The sequence below is a fragment of the Maniola hyperantus genome, chromosome 6, assembly GCF_902806685.2.
Source record: "Maniola hyperantus chromosome 6, iAphHyp1.2, whole genome shotgun sequence".
Taxonomy (NCBI): Eukaryota; Metazoa; Arthropoda; class Insecta; order Lepidoptera; family Nymphalidae; genus Maniola; species Maniola hyperantus.
Window position 1 is genome coordinate 13732105 of NC_048541.1, and position 10308 is coordinate 13742412.

The following is a 10308-nucleotide window of genomic DNA, read 5'->3' on the forward strand; positions in this document are numbered from 1 at the left end:
AATAGAATATGGCATTATGGTATATTTTGACAACTAGTGAAATCATTAACTTTTTATCAAATGTCAAAACGCGCGCTTAGTATGCGAGATGCGAGATTCTATGAGATACCGGTGTGTGATGTCAGAATCATTTGACGTGCTTTTTTTAGTTTAATCGATAATTTAAAATGGTTATTATACTTAAAACCAACAAAAGACGTGGCTTTTACGTATTTTGGAAGACCCTCTATTTTATTATCACTGAGAAATAATTTATTTTTGATGTAGTCAAATACCCAATTGCAAAACTTCACATTGGCAAAGATTCTATTACAAAAATGTGAAGAAACATACACACGCTTGTATGCGACACATCTGACAAATCTCAATTCGAGTTCCAAACTAGAACGAGAGTTGATCAAGACCAAGACAAGACCAAAACACGACCAAGACAATAACAAGATACGACCAAAACACAACCGAGACACGACCAAGACAAGACCAAAACAACACCAAGACAAGATAAAAATGAGACACAGTTTTCACCATTCAAAAACTAAACCGAGAGAGCTAAACAGCTTGCATTCCGGAGACGGCTTCCCCCCCTCCCCCCAAAAATTGAAAAATTCCAACAAGATGTTTAAAAAACATAAATCACGCCCGATGGCAAGTGGCCTTGACTTCAAACTAACATTTTAGTATAATAATTAATGATGAGCCAAGACGGAAGAAGGCTAATCTGGGAGGGGGTCCTCTTGTTCTTCTTTATTCTCAGTTTTTAGGGTTCCGTACCTCAAAAGGAAAAACGGAACCCTTATAGGATCACTTTGTTGTCTGTCTGTCTGTCTGTCTGTCTGTCTGTCCGTCTGTCTGTCAAGAAACCTACAGGGTACTTCCCGTTGACCTAGAATCATGAAATTTGGCAGGTAGGTAGATCTTATGCTGACATTTGGGGAAAAATCCGAAAACCGTGAATTTAGGGTTAGATCACACACAAAAAAAATTAAATTGTGGTCATGAAGTAATAGTTAGTATTTTCAACTTTCGAAGTGAGATAACTATATCAAGTGGGGTGTCATATGAAAGGTCTTCACCTGTACATTCTAAAACAGTTTTTTATGCATCATAGTTTTTGATTTATCGTGCAAAATGTCGAAAAAATACGACTGTAATACGAAACCCTCATTGGGCGAGCCTGACTCGCACTTGGCCGGTTTTTTTCCGCACTTAGACTTCGCCGTCCGCTCTAAGGAAGGAATGGGGGTATGCTCCCTCTGCTATACAAACCGAATGTTTAAGGTAACACCAAGGCCGTTAGAGATAACCTGAGGAAACAAGTGATTTATATCAGTTTCAACTTAATGTAGTAGGTAACTTACAAGTTTGAGACAGGAAGCTCTTTCCCAGATCGATAGTTACTCTATCTAGTACGAGATAATGATTAATCATTATTTTCTTAATGATGTTTTAGTTTGCTTTTCTCTAGTTAACAACACTTTTCAGGCATTTTAATCTGGATAACTGTAGTTGGTTTTAGAATTCAGAGACATTTCTTTAATACTAGGTACATGATGCCCGCGACTTGGTTCACGTGGATTTAGGTTCACTGTGTCGCAAGCTTTCTTTGCACTAAGTTAAATGGGTGGGCCGTGAAAAGCTAGTATGGTGGAACAAAGAAACTCAACGGGTTGCCCATCAGTGAACATCTATCGGTTGATGATGATGATGATAATAATAGAACTCAAATAACTTCTTTTTTAGGCAGTCTTGTAAAAAATGTCATGGCCACCCAGCATAATATTACTAGTTCATTGTGTAATTATTTGACTATTTCCTAATTTGATGTTCAAAGTTGACGCTAAACGATCAAACAAGTGGGAATTAAGGGCAACACAGCGAAGAGCGTTTCAATCAAAGTTCCCGCATACATTATTCAAAAGGCAACAGTCACAGCACTAATTGAAATGCGTTAAACCGACCGTACCTACCTTCTGCGTGTTTAATGTTAATCGCATTGACATATCGTATTCAGCTTGAGCCCTAGAGATATATTACGACAGCTCCCTGATGACCTCCTTGGCGCAGTGGTAAGCGCTGTGGTCTTGTTAGTGGGAGGGCCTGGGTTCGATTCCCGGCGGGGGTTTGGAATTTTATAATTTCTAAATTTCTGGTCTGGTCTGGTGGGAGGCTTCGGCCGTGGCTAGTTACCACCCTGCCGGCAAATACCGGTATGGGTTTGATTATTCACTCGTCTGTGGGTTTAATAAATACTGCCGTACCCCTTCCAGGTTAGCCTGCATCCATCTTAGATTGCATCATCACTTACCACTAGGTGAGATAGCAGTCAAGGGCTAACTTGTATCAAAATTAAACAAAAAATAGTATGCAACAGATCAAGATGGCAATCGGGGGTAGGTAATTCGTCATCTTGTTTTAATAGATAGTCATTTGACGCCATAAAGTCGTTATGTGACGGCACCGCTTTTTTTTGTTTATTTGAAAGTAATCAACAGCATAATTACATAATTATTATTTAAATCTAAATCTAGTTTTAACAGAAGGCCACAAGAGATTACTTAAAATTATAATTAAAACAGAATAGATTTAGTATAAATGTAGGTATATACAAAAATAAAATAAAATTACAACAGTGTGTGTGTATGCTTGTGGGTGTTTGTGTGTGTGTTTCCTAGGAAATTAGAGCTATAAACATGCTAAACAGTAAAACTACTGGATTTTATTTAGCATGTCAAACATCCGCTCGTGAATGCGAGGAAGCTCGAATTCACGTGAATTTTAACACGCGACTGACGCCCGACCAAACTAATTCTGGTAGTATAATTTGATTCAATTCCTTGAAGTTTAACGTGCAAATTTTGTAATAGACGAGGCGAAATTGATTCCGGCATGCGAAATAATGGTCCGTATATAAATCTCCATTAGTTAGTTATAATGTTTGAACTAGCCTTTGAAAGTAGTGCATTAAATCTAGCACTGTAATAAGAGGTTTTAAAGTGTTTAATTTTGTTTTAAGAATTCTAGTATATTTTCTGTGCAAGTATGCTGCCAGATACTTATCTATTAGGAGGTTCAGGGTAAAACGAACACTTTGTCGAAATGTTTTTTTATAGTACGTACCTACCTAGTGAACTAAATATGCGATTGGGGCTGCGGTGGGTTTATGAGTTATGAGATTTAATTAGAAAACACCTAGTTTCGTTTGTGATTGGTTAGTGACTCAAAATGGTTAACACACATTGAGATTTTTGTTTCTATCATTTGTATAGGATTACGTTATAGAGAGAACGCTATTCTAACTTCTTTCCGTGGAGTATAGTGTTGATATAATTTAAGAGTCGAAACGAAAAAATTGCAAAGAAACTGTACTGCTTATATTTAGCTTTAAGCACCCACCATCAATTAATGTACATGAAAGCAAATAAATAAATCTTATCTTATCTTATCTTATCTTAAAATGGACCTAAAGGTTCTTGAGTTAAAGTAAAACATTCAGTACTACCGGTTTCACTGTCACTTAATTTGAAGTAGCGGACGTTGTTAACAACAACAGGATGTAGTATTTTCCGTCGTCGCTCGACATCCGCCGCTGGTTCCGCTCCCTCTCGAGCCTCGCTATCTTGTTCGCCATTTGTTGAATCTGTATGTTTAGTATGAGATCTTATAACGTTGGTATAATTCGAGAGTGAAAACAAAATAACTGCAAAGAAAAATGGACCTAAAGGTTCTTGAGTTAAAGTATAAAATTCAGTAGGTACCACCGGTTTCACTGTCACTTAATTTGAAGTAGCGGACGTGGTCAACAACAACAGGATGTAGTATTTTCCGTCTGCTAGATCCGCTCCCTCTCGAGCCTCGCTATCTTGTTCGCCATTCGTTGAATCTGTATGTTTAGTATGAGATCTTACAACGTTGATATACCAATTCGAGAATGGAAACAAAATAACTGCAAAGAAAAATGGACCCAAGGTTCTTGATTTAAAGTGAAAAATTAACCTAGCTTAATATTTGTCAGATGTCGATTCAGAATCAAACCCAAAAGTTTCCTCATTCTAGTTCACTCTGCCAACGTTGATATAATTCGAGTCAAAATAAATTTCAAGTTTTTTGAAGTCAGTTAACAAAAAAGTCTGCGAAACAACGGTGTTCATATACTTTAATTTCGCACAATCTTTACATTATCGGAATTATACTTGAATGCAAGCAATTTTAAACGCGTTATTTCCTACTATAATTTTCGCAAAAACAAACCTTACGATGACAGTGTTAAGAGTCATAATGAAACACAAGTATTATTTTCTGCTCGCATGTATCTGATATCCCAATTTTCAATCAGCGTTTTTCGACCCCCATTATTGTTTCGGATACCTGTAATATGTAATTTCAATTTACCTAAATATTAACAGAGGCTGTACCTACATCGGAAACCAGGCGTGAATAATGTGGATTTGACTTCCATTTATTAAAAAAAAACTTCATACATACATATAAAACACTAGAGGGGTTGAATTTTCAAAAATCCTTTCTTAGCGGATGCCGACGTCATAATACCTATCTGCATGCCAAATTTCAGCCCGATCGGTCCAGTAGTTTGAGCTGTGCGTTGATAGATCAGTCAGTCAGTCAGTCAGTCAGGCAGTCAGTCACCTTTTCATTTTATATATTTATTATTTATTTAGAATTTAGATTTAGATAAGCAGTTACTCTTTAGTCTTCACCTCGTTCACAAAGCTGTTTCGTCCGTCGTATTGTAATATATTTAAAGTGTTCGTAATAGACCTAATTGTATTTAATTAAGCTTTTACTGAACTAAAATAGATTGCAAGCCAATTATTTAAGCCACGTTAATCGAGGCTATTTGCATTCAATGCACAGCTTAGGGTCTATTCAGACGAACCACATTACATCATAGCGGAATAAACCATCACAGTGCAGCGGCAGAACACGTCATGTGTGAATGGTTTTGCTGCAGCTTCCTGATGGTATGTTATTGAAGTCAAAAAATACCCCAAGCAGATTTCTGGCCATGAACTTACTTTGAAACAGCCACAAAATACTTAAGTAGTTTGTGGCTGTACATTGTGTTGTGTTGTTTGTGTACATTGCGATACATACGTGAAAGTACCACGAGTGGTTATGTTTGTTACCACAATGCCATAGGTATTGACCACACGTTTGCAACAACCTTTGATAATAACAGCAAATATAGTCGTACATTGGAATTATAACAAAACTACGCGGTTTGATACATAGCATTATTAATTTTTTCTGATGTCTGGTGTCATTTTTACTATTATGGTGCAGTTGCGGTTGTAGCACGTCTAAAATGACTCTAATAAATTTTAGTTAAAGAGAAGCTACAAAACTAAAACCCAATTGCTTTATTAATACAATACCTAACAAAAGAACGGTTACTTTTTTGTATCAAAATATTAATTCCTATTATTAGAATTTCCTCAGCGAAACCTTTTAAACTTGAAAAATTATCTAATTTTCCGGCATGTTTTGTATCAATGTTCGCTATAAAAATATCCTGCAAATAATACCAAAACCTTTTTTTTTTTGTAAATGAACCGCAGATAATTCGTATGCCTGAATTAGATAGTCAGGATAATATTCAGGTATTATATTATCAATATTAATATAAACCTACGTTATTAATTTTGTATGTCGTCTTAACTTTGATGAATCGCTCAGGTATTCTCTCAAAGGATACGTGAACAGGTATACCTACGAGAGACAAAATGAGAATTGGATAATTAGTTTGACGTTGTAATTAATGTGTATAGTAGAGATATGTGTGCTGGTTTGATCTTAAAGAATTTGATATTATGTACGGAGCTAATTTAATCCTTGTAAAAACAAAAGTCAGAAAAGCAGGTTAAATATAACAAATTATAAAATTTATTAAAATATTCCCTCATATAAAGCTTGCACGTAGATATAGATCACAACGCGTAGACGCTTATCGAGAGGTTTGATCTTTATAATAATCTAACTGCAATATTAACTTGATTAGGGCACAATTTCTATTGCAACCACTTAATCAAAATAACGACCTAAACATAAAAGTATTTCATAGTTGTTGAGTTTCGAGTCAGATTAAGACTGGAGTAAAAACCGTCAAACACTTGTATTTATACAAATCGAATCAAGATGGCTACCCCACCACAGATTGCGTGACCTGGGATGAGTCCAATATTGTCTAATTCATTAAACTACCTTCAACAAGCTAACACTTGACTGCGATCTCCTATGATTGAGAAGGAATGATAATAGAAGAATAAACTTTTCGTGGTCCCACATCATCGCACTACTGCTAGAGCTATGGCACCTGTACCGCGTTCATTTGCATCGTTCAACGAGCTTTAAACAATAATGCTTAATGGGATCCATTCAATGACGGGTGTATAACTTTGATTCGGGAGTTACTGCAGTGCGCGGAGAGCATTGCATGAACAGGTTATTCAATGTTCTCAGCGTATATTCAAAATCCTTGAATGTTGTATCGTTTTGTATTTTGTGGCTTTTTGTATTTGTATTTAAATTTATAATTGGACATCTAGATAATGTAAGTGGCAATGCCGTTCCAATAAGATGTAAAATAAATAAAATTAATAATAAGATAAGAAAGTGGGCTTAACCATAGACGGAGCATAGCCTCGAAACAAATACCTGTAGAAGGTGCCCTATTATGACTCTTACTGTTAAAGCGAGATAGTTTTATGCATTAAAGCCCTTTTTAGAACGTAATGAATGATTATTTTTTGTCCATATCAAAAAATGTATTTTGTACGTGAGATTATGAAATAAAGAACGTGAAGTGAGGTTGTGTTGACTTAAGTATTTTAAAGAAATAATTGATTTGTTTTGAAAATTGAATACAATTTTTCTTTTTGATGTTGTTGTGAAATGGTGGGTTGCAGTATACTAGGCTGTAGCAGCCAAAACAAACGAATAATCAAACTCTATTTTACTGGATTTTAACACAGTAAGCCGTTGTTACGCGTAATATGTCAAGAGGATGATCTTTTGCATCTTCTGATTTACGTTTTAGTAAATCTTTATTTCTAGAAATTTCTAACTAAAATTTAGCAATTTTTCTTACTTGATATAGAAGGCTATAAGTTAGCTTGGCTTAAAAGATCTGCCATCGGTTCTCCACTAGAAATACTGTTACTCGAAGCGAATTTATAGTGCCTACCTAGTTCTTCGTGAGTTTATTGCCTTAAATATAATATACTAGTATTAATTCCTGACATTACCTTGTCGTAACGAACGATACCATTAAGAATTCGATTTTAGTTTTTGGGTTATAATAATGATATGGGCCTCGTGCCAAAACAGGTTAAATAAAATTGGAGATGCTCTTTATTTTTGGATCCGGAAGTCAGTGACTTATTTCACCTAATATTTCGAGAATATTCTCAGGTAGGCGCTATAAGTTTCTCTACGCCGTAATCCTCATTTCATACTAAAGGTCATGGACCCTTACATTAATCAACAGGTCTCATATGCAACGAATAGGTACATAGTAGGATGTACTGCTATAGTAGGATGAAACTGAGGTGCAGCGTTCTTAGGGTTCCGTCGGTACATCCGAATGAAAATACTGAACCCTTATAGGATCAATAGTGTATCTGTCTGTCTGTTCATCTATCATAGCCAATTTGCTCCGAATTTACTGGATTGATGAATTGATTGGTATTTTGTAATTTTTGTGACACAAACTCGGACGTGTAAAGTAAATAATAAATTTATGATATATATAGTAAATAATGAATATGATGATCACATTTGGGGAGCAAATTAGAGAAATTAATAAGCAGTTATACAAAAGATTCAACTTCATTAATTTTAAAGCGCTCTTGTACCTGTAGCTAGAGACAATTATTTATTACAAGTATAGCTTAAGTTTTTGTCAATAGTTTAGTCATTTCATGCGCTTGTTTTTCACCAAACTAAATTTGGAGTATCTGCATCTTTTTCTTTTTAATATTGCTAAAAAAAGACGGAATATGAATTTTACATTTAAGTAGTACTCTAAATTTTAGTGCACGCTACAAATTTAAAAAGCTAAAGTTTGACAGCTCTAAATTAAATTTTAAACTGTCAAACTGTGTCTGTCCTTTTCATATAACATTAGTAAGAAGAGAATGCGAATACTCTAATCTACTTTACTCTAATTTTGGTGAGCTCAGAATCAGCACCATTGTTTAGTTAATTTAAAGTAAATAAATAATAATAATAACTCCAAGTGCACCCGGAGCTGGATATAGCTTATTTCCGCATCGAATGAGCAGCTAATTTGCTACAGATTAGCAGCAATAGTCGCAATAAATATGCTTCGCCGTGATTTATCCGTCGCCCGGGCGCGCTTCGCCGCAGATATTATCTACGGGGATGTTAATCACATTTATTTATGGGTATTGGCTAAAACCAATCGCGTTTGTATGATGCTCGATTACGGTAAAATGACAACTACAGTGTTACGATCGGAATCACCTCTGATTGACCGACACTTGCTCACTATTGGCTTCAATTCATTGTTGCAAGTTTGCAACAAATATACCATAAATCCAGCCAATCGCAACAATTGCGATTGTAATAATGATTGATGCAGGAATCGACCTACAGGTTGCATGACAGGCAGCTAAAGTTATACGACAGAGCGGTCCTGCGGAGTGGAGGGAGTGGAGGGGCGAGCAAAGTAATACGGCAACATCAGTAGCGAAACGAAAGTTAAGTAAAACTGAATGATGGGACGACGGAGCGAGCCTTCTATCCTAGACCTTCCTAGGTACCTCTAAGAAAGCGTCTTGTACAAAAACGCATTTCTTGCTTAGCATCACCAACGACAATAATTTATATAACATAATAATAATATTATACTGAATACGTTAAATTTTTATCTAAAGTGATAAAGTATGAAACAACAATTATTTTTTCTGCATTTTTGTAATTAAATCATCAAAAGATTTTTTTTTGTGTCGCATTATAAATTCCTGGGTGTTTTTTAGATAACAGCGCCATCTCTAAGCACACAGCTAAACTGCGTTACCAAACGTGCGCACATTGTTTCATACCATCCGTTTTCATTGGTACTGGGTAAAATTCGCTTTTAGTTTTAGAACTGAACGGATAGATGTATTTAGTTACCAATTTTATCGTTGGCTTTTGGAACTTTGGTGTGGTAATATTCTTTAGGTCATAAATTATTTATTGGTACAGAAGGATGTCGTAATTTTTAGGGTTCCGTACCTCAAAAGGAAAAACGGAACCCTTATAGGATCACTTTGTTATCTGTCTGTCTGTCTGTCGGTCTGTCAAGAAACCTACAGGGTACTCCCTGTTGACCTAGAATCATGAAATTTAGCAGGTAGGTAGGTCTCATAGCTGGCTTTAGGGGAAAAATCTGAAAACCGTGAATTTGTGGTCACATCACACAATAAAAAATTGTGGTCATGAACTAATAATTAGTATTTTCAATTATCAAACTAAGATAACTATATCAAGTGGGGTATCATATGAAAGGGCTTCCCCTATGGATTCTAAAACAGGTTTTTATTTATTTTTACGAATCATAGTTTTTGATTTATATCGCGCAAAATGTCGAAAAATACGATTGTACTACGGAACCCTCGGTGCGCGAGCCTGACTCGCACTTTTTGGTTAAGACAACACTTAATAAATTCATCTTGAATGTCTTTGATGCTGATAACGCTTTCGGAGTTTACACCTACAGATTTAACAAGAATGTATAGTTTTAAACATGACTTCGAGACCATTTCTCTTGAAAAATAATAGTTTTAAAGTTAATAATACGTCCTACTAGTAAATTTGTTTAATAAAACTTGCTGGTAAGTGATAATTACTGATCATGCAATCTATAAGAAAAAATCTTCAACATTTTATTGAGAGTAACAAGCAAACCTTGTTTAAAGATCACGAAAATTCTAGAACGAATAATTCTCTTTTTCTTTCTTTTTCGCGGTAAATACCTAATTCCCAATTTTGTCATTTTACTACACTCTAAACTTGAAAATATGCCTGTCCATTTATAACGGCGTAGCAATATTCGTAGACTCGTAGCACTTAGCTACAATCAGTACAGCGTAGCAACCTCCGCAAGTAGGTAAAGTGAAGTGAAGTGCCACAATACAAAGCAGCGAGCTGTTGGAACGAGCAAAAATTTGTCAAAGCGCTCTTCAAACAAGGTTATGAGAGGTAAGAAGGTAAATAACTTCTTAAAACATTGTTATTACTATGTACAATGTTTTATAAACAGAACTAGCTTATGCTCGCAACTTC